This window comes from Lissotriton vulgaris, chromosome 1_1 (assembly GCF_964263255.1).
Source record: "Lissotriton vulgaris chromosome 1_1, aLisVul1.2, whole genome shotgun sequence".
NCBI lineage: Eukaryota > Metazoa > Chordata > Amphibia > Caudata > Salamandridae > Lissotriton > Lissotriton vulgaris.
In genome coordinates, this window is record NC_141685.1 from 363266328 (window position 1) to 363286687 (window position 20360).

Sequence of the window (20360 nt, forward strand, 5' to 3'; positions counted from 1 at the left end):
ACAATTCGATATCACAAGGATGAGAGGAGAGCAAGAGGCTTAAAGGAGCAGCAGGTGATCTGAAGGGCCAATCAGGAGTGGCAGCAGGATATGGCAAGGAGGAACCATTTGTGCATGTGCACCTGATGAGGCAGGCCTGGGCTCAGCAGGGAGTGAAGGCTAATAAATGATTTCTGGCGCAGTGGGACTGACTCCACTGGAGCAGATGCCGAGATGTGCATTTTGACTGGTAAGACCCGCTGCTGTGATTGGCTTTCACACATGTTCCCAACCACAAAAGGCTCTCCGGTCAACTTGTTTGCACCTATCTGGTTCATGCCTAAGTTTTTACCTCCGCTCTATGTTGCTGCTTCTGGCAGCCTATTCCCAACTTGATGCTAACACGAAAAAAAGAAGTTGCCCTTTCGACGATCCAACTACACGCTCCTTTGAAGCTCATTAACTACAAAGTCTGAAAAGAAGGTTTTGCGGTTACCAATGCAATGCAAAGTGAAAATGTCAACATCTACAAAGCACAACGGCCTCGTGCCAAACGTGCAAGACAATGCCTCAAGGGGCTCATGCGAACAAGTCAATGGCTAAAGAAGGCTGACCCAAAGTCACTTTCCATATGTTATATGCAGTTTGTTATGCTGACATAAGGTCACCGAAAAACTAAAAGCAGTCCTGGCCAGAGCTAAATATACATCACATATGAAGTTACTACATGTAAACATACTTTTCTCATTTTTCTACCAATGAAAAAAGGAGGAAAGAGAAATTCTTATCATCTCAGTCCCCCATAAAAGTACCACATGCAGCAAAATAAAGCCTCATGGCCAATTACCGGAATCAATCAGAAATTACCAGTCGAACCACTCATGAAAATTAGAAAAAATCCATAGTCTTGAAATAGGCTGCATAGAAATACTTGAACATCCGTTGCAAACAGCACAAAAAGTGGTAAAAATAAATCCCATGATATATCAAAAGAATATCACCACCGTTAATCATGCCATAATGAAAATGCCACACAGCATAATTCCTCCGTCAACATAGCACTGGGCATGTACCTTTACAGTATTGTTTAATAGCTGCAAGGCACTATGCAATGGCGTCGTTCAAGAAGCCACACAGTATCTTGCACCAGTCCCCAGCATGGCCAAAGGCAAATGCAATTTGGCCCCACATCAGACAATTGTGTGCAAAACATCATGCAACTGCCCACAGCGCATCATGCAACAGGTCCACACAACCCTGAAACCGCTTAATTTCAAAATGGCAACATGCACAGCCTCTAGAACTTTCTCTACTTCTGGGAAAAATGCAGTGGCAAAATATGGTCCAGGAACATGGAGGTCAGCTGGGCAGGAGATGATGGAGGGCAACATATTCCTCTCCTGGAGGCTTCAGCAGAGAATGAAACATGTGGCCCCTACCATGACCTTGTGCAGGAGGATGTAGATGGGCCTGCTCCCGAAGTTGCCCACCCTGTGGATAATATGGACATAGAAACTGCATAAACAGCATGTCAGGTCTGGTCGCTCAGTGTAATAATGTACCCCCTTCCAGAGACCTCTGTTAGATCCCATGAGCACAGGTTTCAATCGTGGTGAGTAAGTTAAGTAACTTGTTATTCTTATGGCTACTTCTAACTGCCTGCAGCGTCCTCATATATTGAATACATACCATAGAAATGCCCCTTCAAGGTGGTGGGTCTTAAAAAATAGTCAAGGAAGAGAGTTCTGAATCACGGAACGAGCCAAATGACCATCCCATCCCAATCCAAGCACCAATACTTGACGAACTTGCAAATTAATGCCCATATCACTGCACGCGTATCCAGGATGGGAATTCCTATGAACAATACCCAAGTTATGTTATGTTATGTTATGTTTTTTTTTATTTGGCGCACAGATGCTCCAGCTAAGGAGCGTCCTGGCGCCCGACAAGGCAGCTGCACAACACAACTAAACAATAGAGATCTTCTCTCTAGAACAGTGAGCTCTGATACCATGTTGCGTTTTTTTTCATCAAGGACATTACAGATCTAAATGCAAAACACAATCCAGCTCGATTGACACCTCTTCTGGACAACTCTTCCTTTTTATTGCCCACATATCCAACAAAGAGGTGATAGGCAGGCTGGAAATCCTTGGACCTGTCTATATATGCGTTTAGCTCTCTGCAGGGATGCAGAATCTACTCTTCCTACTTGGCTAGATGAGACGGAGGACAGAACTTGGCAGACAGACCCACAGGGAAAGTTTTTTGTTCAAAAAGTAAACTTTTCTGGAAAGAAGGATGACAAAAGGTGTTGGGAACGCAACCCTGTAACTCACTAATATGCCGAGACGAAATGATGGCCAACTCTGACTTAATATGTGAGGTCATAAGCAGTACATTGTGGGGGGCATATGTTTTAGTTAGCTCAGGCAACTACAACTGCTGAATTTCTATGGTTTTGTGTGTGTAAAATCTGAACCTCACTATAATGTCCCTGTAACCTTTGTTTTTTTTCCAGTGAATATATATACTTATATAAATATCAAGAATCCAGTGGTGGTTGTCACTAGGCAGTTACAGTTAGGATCATGTTTCCATAGGCAATACCATTATTGTGTTACTAATACAGGACTCGAAAAATCATAAAAACGTTACTAGACCTGTAGGACTTGTAATCTGAATAATCTACTCGCCCCAGTTGTAATGCACTTGACCCATAAATATTTTATGCTATGAAGCCGCCTTTTTCTTCATTATCAGATATAAGAGCACCTTCAGCTATGAGAGCTCAGCATTTTTGCTGTACAAAAAAACTTTTTTTGATTTAAAAACGCTAAACGTTTGCTCCATGTATAATAGGAATCGAGCCCACATATACGGTACATATGACTTGCCTCTTAGTTCACGCGAGTGCACGATCCAAGATGGCAGCTCGCCGCTGAAGCTCCGGCTGCAAGGTTTTAAATGCCGAATTCACAGGAATAATTCAATTCCCATTAGGAATCCTTACCTGCCCATAAGGAAGTACTTTTTGCAGGTTTTTAGTGGCACGGACCACTTCTGGACTCTTCTGGCTGCCGGTTCTCCTTCACAGATGCTTCCCTCAGCTTGGCTCCAAAGTTCCTGTCAGGGAGGCGGAGTTCGTATCTGGAGAGGGCACAGCTTTGGCCTTGGTATCCTCCCACTGCTTGTTTTAGCTGCTGCACTGGTTTGGCATATTTATCTGCATTTCTATTTTATTTCCCATTTCTGCCTGTATTTATTCAATTTCTCTGAGTATGGAAAGCAATTCTTCAACAAATAAACAAACAGATTGTTTCTCCTCTGCCAGTTAAGTCAAAAATGGTTGATACATCGGAACCCTCCCTTATTACTATTCTGGAGGAATTGTAGGCTGTTAGATCAAATACCATGGAAATTAAAAATATATGTAAAGATATATGTAAAGATATTGCTAGTCTTTCAATGAAGGTTGCAGATAATGGGAAGAAATTAAATGACGTTATAACAAAAATTGATGAGCTAATACCCCTGGTTACAAAAATCTCTTACATCAGTACTAGACTGCTTGAGTTAGAGAATAGAACTAGGCAATATAACTTGCCTATTTTTAATTTGCCTGAAGATCTAGAAGAGCATGTCTGCAGACGCTACCTTGAGAACCTCCTGCCTAATTTATTAAGCTTGAAGTTTTCAGAAAAATTTGAGATTAATAAAGCACATCGTATTCCATCTCATCATAAACCAGGCTAAACTAAACCTCGGCAAGTCATTTTTAAGGTTCTTCGCCATCACCATCTCCTCCTTATCCGGAAAGCGGCTCAAGAAATTCCTTCTCCTCTGGTTAATGGCACTAAAATCTTCTTTCATCAAGATTTTGCTAAGGAGACTGTTGCCATACGACGCAATTTTGCAGCTTTGTAACCACGACTGAAAAACTCTGGCTTCAAATATGGACTCTTCGATCCAACCAACATGCGTATCTGGAAAGACAACATTTCCAAATCCTTTCACCTTCCAGAAGACCTTAAGCTTTTCTTGATAACCATTCTCCTCTTGCAATGGATACACATGATTCTTCAACTTGAAAATGCTTAGACTGTATTCTAGCTTTTTATCTTAATTACCTAAATAGAAGTTCTTATGCGCCTTGTAGTTTATGTTGTTACTATTCCTGTTACTTTTTATGATATCCTTTCCAAATGGGTGTACCTCTCTCTTCTCTGTTCTCTCTTATATGCATGTGTGTGCCTCATTAATGTCTATGTATGTTCTTCACTGTTTTGTATATACGTCTGTTCTTCACTTTGTTTTCTTTGTTTCTAAGGCTACTTCTTTAGTCTCTTATACTGCTTCTTTTTTTGAGTCCTCATTTCACAGTTGACAAATGCAAATAAACACTAGCAACCCTCATTCTATCCTGGGTGCCCCTGGCTGAAGTTTTTTGCTTATGCCTAGGGCCGGCCCGGCCTGCCCCATTGTTCAGGGCATGGTGTAATCATAAGACCCTTGGGGCTTTAGACCAGCCTCATTTCTTTTCCCCACTCTATCAGAGGTTCCCACACCGTGATATTTACATTATGTGTTATACCAGATTCCAATCGTGCAACTCTCAGTGCAGTTCTGAGCCAATTCTCATATAAGGGAGGGGGGGGGGAGGGGGGGGGCTTGAGTCCTTCCATATCTTGCAGATCTCTCTGCGAGCAATAAGAATAAGGTTAAAAAATAAAGCCACCTGTGTCTCCCTAAACCCACAAATAAGCCAAAAAAACTCTGTGTTCAAAGTAACTTTAACCTTATAAATGCCCTCCATTGCCCTCTCCACATTAGCCCAAAAGAGGCCTAAGCTAGAACAATCGGAAAATACATGAATATCGTCAGCCTCTGCTATTCCTTTTTTTTTAAATATTTTTTTCTCTTTTTTGTTTTTTTTTAAAGTTAATTTATGTTACCACAATAAGTATGTGTTTCTCCACCTCAGGCGTTTCCGTCTTGTTTACCTTTTTTTTTTAAACAGCTCTTTATTCAGTACATTTTGAGTTTAGTCCCTTCCCACCCTTTGTCCCTCCCCACCCATGCCCAGCCAGCTTATAAACTTTTTTGGTCAAGAATTCCATTACAAAAACATAAATATATACACTTATTTCACTAGTTCTTACTAAATATGATAACATATAATGAAGGACATACTAGCACATTGTCATAGACAAAAGGGAGAGGAGAAGAAAAGAAAAGTAGCTAGATTATTAGATAAATAAATTATAAAAGTTAGAGATATTTATTCTCTATTTCCATCCTCGTTCATCCATTCGTTTGCATGTTATTAAGTCATGTTAGTTTCACATGACTTATAAGTTACTTACTGCCTATCATTATTCGTTATTTTGCAGCCAATTAATTAGGGGGCCCCATATTTCGAGACCCCTTTTTTTCTTGTGTGTCCCCTTCCTCCTGTATATAGCTATTTCTAGGCTATAACTAGCTAGTAGTCTTGATCGCCACTGTTGGAATAGTGGAGGAGTTGGATCCAGCCATCCAGTTGCCAGACAGATCCTAAAGATGGCCATAGATATGGATATCAGGCCCTGTGTTTCCCTGGATCTTAGACCTTGTTCTAATCCCAACATTATTTCTGTTGTCGTGATAACGACTGGACTTTGAAAAATTTCAGAAAGAAATTTAGAAATTTCTGATCTGATAATAGTTAGTGAATGGCATGTGGCAAATATGTGTACTATATCGGCGCATGTGTAGCACATTTTGGACAATTCGTACCTTTACCCATACTCCATTTGGCAATCTGAGATGGTGTGTAATATAGTTGAAAGAAAGTCTTATATTATTGAGCCTGTAATTTCGTAGATATTAGTGATGTTTGAGAGAATTGAAATGCTGATTGTACGCCGTCTATAGTGATATTTAGTTTATTTTGCCATTTGAGACTAGGTCTATCCAGATCATCTGGTAGCAATGAGATTAAAGTTTTATAAATATCTCCTATTTTGATAGGAGTCTTGCCTATAATAGCTTCTATAATCGGGACTTTATGAAACTCGGCCCTGCCTCCCCCTTTTTTTATTATGAAGTCTCTAATTTGGAGGTATTTAAAAAAAATCCCTATGTTCAAGCCCAAATTCCATCTTTAGTTCCTCAAAAGATTTAATGGCCAATGGTGAAAAAAATACCCCCAACTGTGTAATCCCAGTATTGATCCATCTGATCGTGCACGTATCCTGAAATATTCCTGGGAGGTTATGATTTCGGATGAGACTAGTGTAATGAGAGTATCTGCCAATTCCTAGTATTTTACGGATGTTAGACCAAGCGTTGTAAATACCTAACAGTGTTTTAAATCGGACTTTTTTGAAGTGATTATCGTATGTTAGTCGCCACAAATGATCACCAGTTTCTGCTCCCAGAATAAGTCTGCACGGAGAAGGGACGTCCCCTTCAGTAATCGGAGAATCATCCGACATGAGTAAGCCTTTGCTGTAACTCATCAATGAAGCCCACCAATATATTTTAAGATTTGGGGCTGCAAGACCCACTCTCATTCTTAGAAGTGAGATGTGCTTATATGCTCAGCGTGTTTTTTGATATCCCCATATGAATCGAGAAAAAAGCGTATCGATTTGTTTGAATATTAGTGGATCAAAATTTAAACATATGGTGCGAAAAAAATATAAAAATTTCGGTAAATAAATCATTTTAATTACATTGCATCTCCCTATAAGAGTTAAATGTAAATTGTTTAGTCTGCTCAGGCTGTCCGATGATTGTTTTAGAAGGGGATCTATGTTGATTTTAACAAGTTCATCCAAATTAGAGGTAATATTAACGCCGAGATATGTAGTATTTCCAACTATTCTTTCATCGCTTAAGTTGATATTTTTGTTGATTATTATCTGAGTTTTATTTTCATTTAATTTATATCCAGAGATTTCTCCAAAACGTAAGGCCTCTTCTTCCAACAGCTTTATTGTTACATATGGATTGCTTGTGGTGATCGCGATGTCATCGGTGTAAGCTAATATTTTAGTATTTCCGTTCGGTGTTTTTATTGGTGAGATATTTTGATTACATTCTAATTTACTGATAAAGGGATCGATGAATATTGCAAATAATAAGGGTGAGCATGGACATCCTCGTCTGGTTCCCCTAGTTATTTTGATCTTACCCGTCATTCCGCCATTTATCATCACAACGGCTTCTGGTTTATAATATAAACTCTGAATAGCATTGATGAATTGATCTCCGATTCCACTCTTTGTCATGGCTGTCCAAAGATATTGCCAGGAGACCCTATTGAATGCTTTTTCTGCATCCAATAATATAAGTGCCATAGGGTCTCCTGTGACTTCTGTTATATCGAAGAGTGTAATCACCCTTTGTATGTGATCTGTAGTTGAGCGACCGGGGACAAATCCATGTTGTCGTACCGATACGATTTTATGGATGATCGGGGCTAATCGGGTGGCTAACGTCTTAGAATAGATTTTTGAATCGCAGTTAATCAGAGTTATGGGGCGGTATGATCAGAGTTCAGTTGGATCCTTGTTTTTTGGGGGGAAGATTACTATTTTTGCCTTTGACCAAGATTTTGGTGGTTTTCCCGTTATGAATACTTGAATCATAAGAGCCGTGAGTATTGCTTTAAGTGGTTTGTAAAATTTTACATAAAATTCGACCGGTATACCGTCCAGTCCTGCGGCTTTCCCCGAAGGCAAGCTGTTAACCCCTTCGATGCTGATGACGAGCTCAGCTCGTCATCAGCCACGGGTGACGTGTGCGGATGACGAGCTGAGCTCGTCATGTATCGCGGTAATTTAAAAAATGCCGCACAGCGCAAAAATCACCGCAGCAGCGATGCGGTTAATGGAGAGTATAACACCTTAAGCTTTTCTTTTTTTTTTTTTTTTTTTTTTTTTTTTTAAAACCTTTATTAGTAAAATACACAATACACAGCGTCTGCCCACAACCCCTCAGGGCCGGCCGCTATGACACATGGGAAAAGGATAAAGCAGAATCAACGGAGCAGAACGCCATTAGAGCAGTCTATGAGCAAAGGGTAATGCATGTAATATGGAACAATAGCATAAGGATATAAAAAGGTTTAATTTTATAGTTTTGTCGAGCACGATTCTAAAACTACAGGACAAAGCGAGTAGAAGCCAATCAGTGACCAGGATAGCTATTATCATTTGAGGAGCATCCGAAAATAGACGTGTTAGAGAAAGGCATGTGACAGAAAAACAAATGACCACCGTATGAGAACCTGGATCAACCGATTAGTCACATGATGAGAGGATACAAGAAACTCCCCAAGAAGACTGAACCCCGACCCCAAAGGAAGCGAAGAGAAATAGAAAAGGGAAACAGAGGAAAAGAAGAAAAAGAAAGAGGGCCATAGAAACAAAGAGAAAACATAAAACACATCCCATCCCCCCACCCTGCATACCAGCGGAAGGCCACGGCCCACCCCCCCCCCCATAGGCATGCCTGTCGCCCCAAGAAACCCCCAAGTGGGAAAGAGAGTATTGAGAGTGAGAAGAGCCATCCCACCCTCCAACTCTCAGAGAGGACAGGGAGGAGCTAGATTCCACGTAATCTCGGTCACCACCGGTCCTATAACCATCCCTCACTTAAAATACCAACTGCGTAAGAGTAGTAGCAAACAAAAGTGCAGGTGGGGAAAAACACATCCAGTATACGAATAAATCAGACAAAGAACAGTCACAACATAGTCCCCATCCGTCGATGCATCCATTACCCTTAAGAAATCACCGAGGACCAGCAGAAATTCCCGAGACCACCACCATATAATTCCAGCCGCCCGATCCCGGGCCCCGCGACCAATACAATACCCATATTCACTATCCCCGGCAGTCCATAAGTATCCCAGCAGTGCGAGCAAAGACAGACCGTGCATAACAGGAGACAGCATCAGCCCTGACCCCTGCAATGTGAAGCAGCGGCATAGTCTAGCCTCATGGTAGACATCATGAAAAAGGCGAGCGAGCAAGGTGTAGCAGCATACATCAGTCCAACTATGCTAGTGTTCCGTCAGCCATAGCAGCATCCAACCATTCGGAAACCATAGAGACAATGTCAGCCTTGTCCCCGCCGATCCAGCCCATCAGTGAAGTCCGGGCGGGTAGCGGCCATCTTGAGCGAGGAGCGCAGATGTAAAGACCACCACCGAGTCAAAAACCCCACAGAGAAATTTGTCCCACGCAGCGCCAAACAGTCAGAAGCTATGCAATCAGAATAGAACCCCAGCAACAGTACTTGAAGGCCGACCAGCCAGGGCCAGTGCAGCAATCCTCCGGCAGAACAGGGTGGTACCCCGGGGGGCCCCCAGGTGGGCACAAGGCAGGTCGACCCACACAAAGTCTCCAGCCAAAGGGCAGGATCCACTGCCACACGCCCCAGCACATCCAGGGTGGGGGGCACGACAGCCGATTCAGCCGGGGGGTTCCACGTCGCTACATATGGCAGGGCGCTCGGGACAACACTACCAATCACCGGGTGCAGCTGGGCTGGCGAGGGGTAGCAGGCAGCGCTAACGTTCGAAGGTTCTCCAGGCGGTACAGCATCCAGCCGGTCACTCAGGCCACGTGCGCTCGCTCTAATGAGTGATCTCAGGTCGCATAGGGCATGTAAAACATCGGCAGGCAAAATGGGTTTCTCGACAGCAGAGTCACGTCCCCGGAGGGCGCCGCCATGTTGCCGTCCGCTGGGGCGTCCGCCTGAGTCCATCCCGATGATGAAGCTAATGATGCTATGAGGTGGCGCAGTTAGGATGGGTCAACGCTACAGGGCGAACCCCAGCTGTCCAGATGCTGCCAGAAACTGCTCACACAATGGAAACGACCCATGCAGGTCTCAGGAGCTACGAGCTAAGATACAATGTCTCAAGAAGATGGCGTCTACCGCAGCGCCAAGGATCGAGGACTCGCCCAGCGCCGATCTCGAGCCGGGCAAAGGATACAACGTGGCGCTCGCTACAGTTTCAAGAACGAACAAGGAGGCATAGAGGCGCGGAGGGTCGGTCGGCAAGCTGTATCGAGTATTGCAACAGTGTCTCGCCAGCCGCCGATCCCTCCCGCTGCAGGCTGTCGTTGTTGCCGAGTCCAGGGGCAGGGCGCTGAGGAACAAAGACCCGGACCCTCGCACGCCACGGAGGGACAGGACGAGGACGGAGCTCCGGTGTCGCTGCAAGCCGGTCGACAGGGAGCACTTCATCCGAGTCGGGAGACCAGCGCGGTTCCGAAGCGCCCACTTCCAAGCAGGATGGGCATCAGGATCCGGCGCGCTTCGGGAAGAAAGAAGACGGGTCGGCGGAGCCGAGGAGTCAGGCGGCCATCGCGGTTGCTGGCTTGGCTCCTCCTCACCTTAAGCTTTTCTTGATAACCATTCTCCTTTTGCAATGGATACACATGATTCATCAACTTGAAAATGCTTAGACTGTATTATAGCTTTTTATCTTAATTACCTAAATAGAAGTTCTTATGCGCCTTGTAGTTTATGTTGTTACTATTCCTGTTACTTTTTATGATATCCTTTCAAAATGGGTGTACCTCTCTCTTCTCTGTTCTCTCTTATATGCATGTGTGTGCCTCATTAATGTCTATGTATGTTCTTCACTGTTTTGTATATACGTCTGTTCTTCACTTTATGTTTTCTTTGCTTCTAAGTCTACTTCTTTAGTCTCTTATACTGCTTCTTTTTTTTTTGTTTTTTTTTTAGTCCTCATTTCAGCGTTGACAAATGCAAATAAACACTAGCAACCCTCATTCTATCCTGGGTGCCCCTGGCTGAAGTTTTTTGCTTATGCCTAGGGCCGGCCCGGCCTGCCCCATTGTTCAGGGCATGGTGTAATCATAAGACCCTTGGGGTTTTAGACCATCCTCATTTCTTTTCCCCACTCTATCAGAGGTTCCCACACCGTGATATTTACATTATGTGTTATACCAGATTCCAATCGTGCAACTCTCAGTGCCGCTCTGAGCCAATTCTCATATAAGGGGGGGGGGCTTGAGTCCTTCCATATCTTGCAGATCTCTCTGCGAGCAATAAGAATAAGGTTAAAAAATAAAGCCACCTGTGTCTCCCTAAACCCACCAATAAGCCAAAAGAACTTTGTCAGCCTCTGCTATTCCACATCTGGGGCAACAAGGTGGTGGTGTGACAAACTTTGCTTTTTTTGGAGTGTAGTAGAGCCTACTTAAAGCAAAGAAATGATTTTTCTTAAGAGAGGCGGACTTAACATATCTGTACAGGCATTGAAGAGATGTTTCAAATAATACACCTGAAGCGGCCTCTAAGGTGGATGAATTCCAGACAAGATGTAACGAGGGTGCCTGGCCTTCCTCCACCTCAAACATTCTTCTATACCAATAGCCATCTTCCCTTTTCCTATATCCAGGAGTTTGGAGGGCTGATTCAATGTCCCAGTTACCGCCGATGTTCACCTTCTCAGCGGAGAACCAGGAGCAGAGTTGGATATATTTGAATCTAGAAAAGGAGTCCCCAATCCTTAGCCGCAATACCTCACAGGGAAGAGCCCCTTCTGATGTTACCAGGTCTGACCAGACTGTTATTCCTGCTCTCCTAATGGAAATGGACAAACTATCCTTGAGGCATAATGGGAGACCAGGAGACTGGAAAAGAACTAAGGGAGTTAGAGGGTAAATAGCTTTTGTTTTGAAAGATGTAATGGATCTGGATACCAGGGATTTGAACACGTTTCATAATACCAGTAGAGCTGAAAAGGAAGCAATAACTCAACTAGCCAACGATGCAACAATAACAATAAAGCCAGCCGACAAAGGCGGGGCAATTGTTATACAAAACTCAGAAGACTATGAGACGGAGTGCCTGAGATTACTGGCAGACCAAAGGAATTATGAAGTACTGAGGGCAGACCCTACGGAACGTCTGAGGATTGAGATAGCTGGGATGGTGGAAGAATGTCTGGTCAACGACTGGCTAACTAGAAAGGAGGCAGATTTCCTGGAGAACAAACATCCCAGGACTCCGTACTTCTATACTATCCCCAAAATCCACAAAAGGTTGGAAAAACCACCTGGGAGACCTATCGTCTCAGGTATAGGATCAATACTTGAGCCTTTGTCTAAGTTTGCGGACGCTTACTTAAGACCATTGGTACAGAAGACAGTAACATATCTACAGGACACAAAATCAGTGCTGTGCCTCCTTAAAGACCTACCTTTTGACCCGATGACACAGATTCGGATAGGTCTCGACGTAGAGAGCCTGTATACAAGCTTACCTCACAGAGAGACCCTACAGATCCTAGAGGACATTCTATTCGAAAGCCAATGGGATTACAAAACACCTAGGCATGTAGTGCTGGAATGCTGCCGCCTTGCCCTCACCGAGAACTTCTTTCTTTTCCAGGAAACTATATACAAACAGACCCATGGAACCAGCATGGGAAGCACTTTCGCGCCGAGCGTGGCGGGTTTGTATGTGCACTGGCTAGAGACCAAAAAGATCCTAAATACAGACAACCCCCATGCTACCAAAATCCAGATATGGAAACATTACATAGATGACGTTATTCTCATCTGGAATGGAACAGAGCAGGAGGCAGATGTGTTCCTAAACTGGCTGAATCTCCAGGACCCTTTCCTCAAGTTCACCTCTACAATGAGCCGTGAACAGCTAGTCTTCCTAGACCTAAACATCAAAGCGGAGAAAGGGACACTGACAACTACGACACATTTCAAGCCAACGTCTAGAAATTGTCTACTCAGTTTTGAGAGCTTCCATCCACGCCAACTCCGTGAAAACCTGCCTTTTGGGCAGTTCCTGAGACTAAGAAGGAACTGTTCAGAAAAATGTGACTATGAAAAGCAGGCCAAGGAATTATGCGATAAACTATATCAGAGACAGTACCCAAAAAAGATTGTTCAGAAAGCCAAGAAAAGGGCATCCAATAACCACAGGGATGCATTGTTGGAGTCTAAACCCAAGGAACCGCCGACAAATCCATCGGAGAGAAGGCCCATCTGCATTACTACATATACAGTAGCCTCACAACAGGTGACAAAAATCGTGAAAAAACATTGGAGAACTCTGAACAGTGGGGGTCTTAACATCACCCAACCGATGTTCAGCCATCGGAAAGGGAAAAACCTGAAGGACTTAATGGTGCACACACGCCCCAAATCTATGGAAGGCCCAGTCCGACGTCTGCAACCCCTGCCAGCTGGACACCATCCATGTTCCAACTGCAGCGTGTGCCACCTGACAGAACCCACCAAACAGGTGATTTGTAATACAGGCCTGAAATGGCAGCATCCCGGATTACCCTGCCCGTCATCATGGAGGTACTAAACGCTTCCATCTCCTCCAGCACTGTGCCAACTGTCTGGAAGCAAGCCATGGTCAGGTCATTGATTAAGAAGCCCAATTTGGACCCGTCTGACCTAGCCAACTATCGCCCCATCTCCCTGCTCCCATGGGTGAGCAAGGTCCTGGAAAAATATATTAACCAACAGTTGGTGAACTTTTTGGAAGACCATCACATACTAGACCCCACTCAGACGGGTTTCAGACCAAAACACGGGACTGAGACCGCCCTCCTCATGGTCACCGAGGAAACTAGAAAAATCCTAGATCAAGGAGGATCAGTGGCAGTGATCCTCCTTGATCTAAGCGCGGCATTTGACACGGTCAGCCATGACACCCTACTGAACCGCCTGTCCTGTGCGGGGATCAAGGATAATGCCCGGGCTTGGTTCAAATCTTTTTTGGAGAATAGATCCTTCAGGGTCTTTGATGGCGAATCCGTATCCTCTAGCAGACCCCTAAAGTGCGGTGTTCCACAGGGCTCCTCCCTAAGCCCTGCGCTTTTTAATCTGTACATGAGACCCCTGGCCGATGTCGTCCGCCCATTCGGAGTTAAGATCATCTCCTATGCGGACGACACGCAGCTAGTGGTCTCACTGGCGGAGGAGGCAAATCGAACTTCGCCAGGCGGGCTTAGAGAATGCCTGGAGGAGGTGAGGAACTGGATGTCGTCATCATCCCTGAAGTTGAACGGGGACAAAACAGAGCTGATGCTCCTAGGCCCAGCAGATCTGTCCCTTTCTCCCTCTCTGTGGCCCCCATGTCTAGGCCCTCCCCCAACCCCCAAAAATAACATCAAAAGCCTTGGCGTGTGGCTGGACAATTCGCTATCCTTCAATGTCCAAGCCACAAAACTCTCAGCCACCTGTTTTGGCATCATGAGGGTGTTAAATAAAATATTTCCCCTCCTTCCCATGGAAGCCAAGCAGGTGGCTATTCAAGGTCTTATTCAATCACGCCTTGACTTTAATAATGCACTCTATCTTGGCGCACCAGAATATACCCTACGCAGGCTGCAGATTGTACAGAACTGCGCAGCACGCTTATTGCTTAAAATTCCCCGCAGACACTCAGTGAGGGCCGGACTGATTAGCCTTCATTGGCTTCCGATCCGGCAGAGAGTACTGTTCAAAACACTATGCATAGCCCATCAAGCCTTCTGGGACACAGGACCCAGTATCACTCGCGACCTGGTCACCCATTACACCCCAAACCGAAGTCTTCGTTCCAGCCAGACTTTCTCGGCAGTGGTACCAAGAATAAAAAGATCCAGATCTGGCGGAAGGACGTTTACATACAACGCGTCCAAGACCTGGAATACCCTTCCACTCAATCTTAGAGCGAACCCGAACCTCACTGAATTCCGCAAGCAACTAAAGACCTTTTTGTTTGCATCAATTCATTAACTGCCTGCCTTCCCCCCCACGCCTTTAGTAGACTCTGGTTATCCTAGCGCTTGGACGCCTCCGGGCAACAATTCGCGCTCTATAAATCGGCAAGTTTACAAGTTTACAAATGGGAGTTAAGACAGTTTTCGAACTGCAATACATCAGGAGTTGTCTACATGATTACATGTGTGTGCAATTTACATTATATTGGAATGACAACCAGAAAGGTCAACACCAGAATGGTTGAACATCGCAGTAACTTTAGGTGTAAACATTCAAACACCAAAATGACAACACACTTTTTGGAAAAGGCACACACACCCAACGATATGCGCTGGGTGGTGCTGGAAACACAACCTCCCCATGCTGACATGGAAAAGAAACTGTTGGAAAAGGAGCAACGCTGGGTTTTCAAGCTCCGCTCCCATATCGTGGGATTGAATGATGACATTCCCTGGGGACAGTTTACATAAGAAATATATGTAAACATTTTAATATCAGACCCAGCAGATGTGGAATTCGCGAAGTCGCATGTATATAGTATCAACTACCTTTGGGCGAAAACTGCACAACCAATGAATGAATGATCCACCACTGTAAGCTAAGATCCCTCTGAAATACTGTTTTTTTCCAGCTAAAACTGACCATACGACTTTGGTGACACTCCATACCTTTAGGAAGGGTGGCGTTATCAAACCGGAGTAATCAGTTCAATTTACGAACTTCATTTTCATTTTTTTGAAATTGGCGGTTCAAAACCCTTATAATATAGTTAGCACTTTGTAGAGCACCATAAAATATTTCAGAAGTGTCAAACTGCTGTATTAGTCGTGTTAGACACCTAAACCCGACTATCTACGAAGACCGACACTCCTAAGATGGCCGCCACGCAGACGGGCGGAGTAACACACGCTCTAGCTTACGCTAAGGGCGTTTCCCTCGACAACGCGGGACTACCGCGATTGCCTTCAGCATTTAAACCACTCGGAACCTCCAGTCCGATAACATCCGGACCGGAGGGAGAAACAGTAGGTGCCTGAAAACAGGAGGTAACCGGAGCACAAGTAAGTAGAATAGAGCACGAAGGAATGCCGTTTTCTAAACGGAGACACTGCCTAAGGAGCGAACAGCGCTGGGGAACTTAACAACTCCATTTCTCTCTCATTAGAGTTGCGAGGATACCGATACCCCTCCGACTCCATGGGGCCCAGTTAGGTCTCAAAAGAAAGTATGTATGAGTGTGTATGATTGTTGAATGTATGGGTGTGACACTATGATAGGTGTTATGTTAAAAACCACGTTCGAAATATGCACGAAATCCATCACGTTTTTTGTGCATGAAAACACGGCCAATGAGTTCGCGTTTAATATTCACAGAATACATCACTTCTGGAAGAAACTGTGTGTGATAACTAATGGGGCCAACCACCCCTTGAATTTTAAAGTTGTTTTCTATCTTTCAGGAACCACGTGTTTTTGGGAACAAAATACGTAGGTATAAATGCATGCACTTAATAGAGTTTGCTGCAGTTTAAAAACCTTTTTACAAATATCTCATTGATAGAGTAAGGAGTGGCGAACACAGGGCTGGTCCCTGTGTAGTCCCGAAGAAGTGCTTGGGGTATGCACGAAACATGTCGACTTAGGAGTTGATAGGAACATCTGGACACATTAAGTTTAGGATAGCCTATCTCCCTACCCCGTTTTTAATACTACCACCTAGAGGCCAGAATAAAGTTTATTAGTAACCTACTGGGCAGGTAACTTTTAATTTCATCACATAGTCCACTCCCCACAAATACACATGCACCACACATAGTCCATTTAAGTGCTCCTACGTAACTCCGCAAGTCGTAGCACGCCCCAGCCCGTAGAGGACTGGGATGGCCCCAATGATGAAGCATGTCACCGTGGGGCAACCCCGGTGAGTGAGGGGACACCTAAAAAAGGAACAATTTTTCCTTTGTTACACATTAGACACTACTTCCAACAGCCAACCACATTGAGCAGTGGCTGTCCTTTCCTCTAGCTAGGCTCTCAGGTATCTGGAAACAGAAACCTTTTTTCTGACTTTAAAGACCAGGAGATTCCCAGACTGGAGCAAGCTCAGAATAATATTTTATGCCCCATCTTGCCTTTACTCTACTCCAAACTAAGAGAGCAAGTTTCAAAACTTTGAGGCGGACCTTCTTATAGAACCTTGGGGCCCCAAACATATACAGTGAACCGGGCCCGCGCCGTTCCTGGTGAGCCATAATCCCCAGAATCTGCCCCCAGTTGGAATCATCTGGGTTAGAGAGAAGGCTACGGATGTTCTTTAGCTGAAAGGCAAAAGCATACCAAAGAACATCCGGGAGGGCAAGACCCCCCTTTAACAGCCTACTTTTCAGTTTTTTCCACAATAACCTGGAATTTTTATTGGCCCAGACAAAACTTGCGATTTTTCCCTGAATTCTTCTCAGCATTTCATCGGGAAAAATCAGGGGTATCGTATTGAATAGATATGTTAATTTGGGCAAAATAACCATCTTGACCAGATTAACTCTGCCATAGATCGTCAAGGGGAGGTTCCGCCATCTCAGAAACAACTGGTCAATGTCCTTGGCCACCCGCTTTATGTTAATCTGGGGTATACTATTTAAATCTGATGTTATTAATACACCCAGATATCTAAACTGAATACTTTGTGCTCTTTCCCAGTTGTTAATCCCCCCAGCACATTGTTTCAGTTTTTAAGGTGTTAATCTGATAGCCAGAATACTGGCCAAAGTCAGTCATTATCTACTCCACTCTGGGAAATACATCGACCGGATTACTTGTATAAACCATCAAGTCATCTGCGTATAACGCAAGTTTACAGCTATAGTCATTTACCTTGAACGGTGTTATCCCATTGTACAACCTGAACGCCTGCGCCAGAGGCTCGATGTAGAGGTTGAACAAGAGGGGCGAGAGATGGGACACCCCTGCCTAGTCCCCCTCCTGATGCTGAAACGTGATGTCAATAGTCCGTTCAGCAAAATAGCAGCTGAGTCACCCTCATAGCAACTTCTCAATGCATGAGTAAAAATTGTCCCAAACCCCATGATGTCCAGGACATCCCACAGAAATCCCCAGTTAATACGGTCGAAGGCATTCGCAGCATCGTATGCCGCCACTGCCAAGGGCTCCGACCGTGCCACTGCCAAATCAATACTGCCAATCAGCTGTGAAGTCAGCTCATGGATGAATCTACCAGGCATAAAGCCCTTCTGGTCAGAAGTGATGAGTAAAGGAACCAATTTAGCCAATCTCCCTGCCAATATGCTAGTGAAGATCTTATAATCCGCATTTAGCAGGGAGATTGGCCTTAGGGAGTCTGCCTTAAGAGGATCTTTCCCTGACTTTAATATAAGGACAATTGTGGACTCCTTCCATTATGGCGGAACCTTACACTCCAAGCTATGCCCCAGGGAGGGCATCAGGACCGGCCGCTTTATTGTTTTTTTATCTTTTTTATGTGAAGTCTGACTTCTTCCTCTGTAAATGGTCTATTGAGGATATCACGGCCTTCGTTAGTCAATCTAGATAAAGCCTTACTCTCCAACCACCGAAGTGTATTTGTAGAACTTGGAGACTGTTCTTCGTTATATAGTTCAGAGAACATAGAGAGAAGACATTTTTCCATGTCCTCCTGTTTACAAGACACAGTGCCCTGATCATCAATGATTAATCTATCAATATTATTTTTGACCCGATCTGCTCTGATCTTACTGGCCAGGATTGCCACTGCTCTTTCTCCGTACTCTTAGTTCTCCATGGAATACGTGGCCCACTGTGACCTGACTTTCAGGTCCAGCAACCCTCGATATTCTGAACGGAGACGTTCTAAGTCTACCAAGATTTGTGGTATATTATCTACATGGGATTTCAGCCTTAAGTTCTCCAAAGTTAAGATTTTATCCTCTAAGGTTTTAAACTTCATTTTATCTTCCCTATTGTTAGAACAGATCAGACTATTAAACTGACCTTGAATATGGGCCTTATAAGCATCCCAAACTACTTCAGGTGGGGCTGAGCCCATATTGTCGGAAAAATAATTAACAGTAGAGGTGGCCACCAGGGTGACTATCCTGATTATTCAAAACTGCCCCTTTTAAGGTCCACCTAGGAATTGCTGCTCTCCTAGCCATGGTCAGATAGGATACTTGGCAGTATTTCTATCTCTACTAAGATGTCTAAACATAATCTATCTACGAGGATATAATCCAGTCTTGAGGCATGGCCATGCTTTTTACTAAAATCCCCCCTATGACTAACGGGGTAGTGACCTCAACTAGATTGGACTGTACTTTCAGTAGACAAGAGGGGTCATCTGTATTGGGCCCATAATATGATACAATGATTAATTCCCTTCCACTAAAATCTACTCCTGCCAAGACCCATCTTCCTGATTGGTCCGTTAAGCTCGACTTTATGATTCCTCCACTTCCGGCTTTGATCAAAATGACAACTCCTTTGTTTACCGCCGACTATCCGGAACAACAAAATGCACCTACCCATCTAATACTCCCAAAGAGCTCCTTAGCCTCGGTATGACTCAAATGGGTCTCCTGGAGAAGGATTACTTTAGCCGGAGACTGCTCCAGGTATTTTAAATTTAACCCGCGTCTCCATGGGCAACGAAGCCCATTAACATTCCAGGAGATACATGGGATGTTATTATCTATCATCTGTTAATCTCCTCCCCTGCAACCCCTGGTGTGCCCATCTATTGAAATGAAAACTCCTTTAGACTATTGTAAAGTGAAGACTCTCTTTTTTCTTTTCTCCCCTACCACCCCCGCCCCCACACCCTTCCTCCCTCTATTCCATCCCCCCCTTCCTCCCTGGGGAACCCTCCTTTTCTTCCTGAGCATTACGCTACTAGACGGAACCCACCCCCCCCCACCGATCGTGTAGGGATTTAAATAGAAAAAAAAGGTGCATACATAATAAGAGAAAAAAAGAACTTTGCTTGCTTTATCGGCAGTGAATACTGCATAGCAAATAATGATAGTGTTAAAAGTGAGAGGGAAGGTAATATGTATGTGTCATACTAAACTTAGTGCTGTAACCTCACTGTTATAACAGACTACCTCATATTCATCTTATCCCTACCTACTAACTACAACCTGCATTGCCTCTCCACTCCCCCCTTACTGCTCCCCCTGATCTTTTCAATCAGATTGTCCGCTTCCTCAATGTGACGGGTGTTATGCATATGGTTGTTCCACATTACGCGGAGTAATGCGGGGAATCTGAGCTGGGCACGAGCCCCCAATGAATTCAAGGTCGCCAGTCTCTTGCCCATCTCCCATTGTTTTGTTGCAGTTATATGGGAGACGTCTGAATGCATCGTAAAGGCGAATGAACTAGAGAAGGAGGTTGATCTTATTGAACCAGCTTTAAGGGCCATGGACAGAATCCTCTCTTTGATGGCATATCTCAAAAAATTAACTAGGATCTTCTTAGGACGCTCCTTCGCTGGATTCCTTCTGTATGGGTCCGATGGACTCTCTGAATATCAGTCAATAGATCTTGGTCGACATCGGTAGAGTCCTTTAAGATTGTTGTTTTAAGGACTGC

The 20360-nt window shown here is 44.3% G+C and overlaps 1 protein-coding gene across 2 annotated transcripts in view; it reads right to left on the reverse strand.

Moving 5' to 3' along the window:
* Positions 1-20360, reverse strand: part of FAF1 (Fas associated factor 1) — a 1861897-nt gene that overhangs the window by 1353755 nt on the left and 487782 nt on the right. The gene's annotated exons all lie outside the window — the stretch shown is intronic.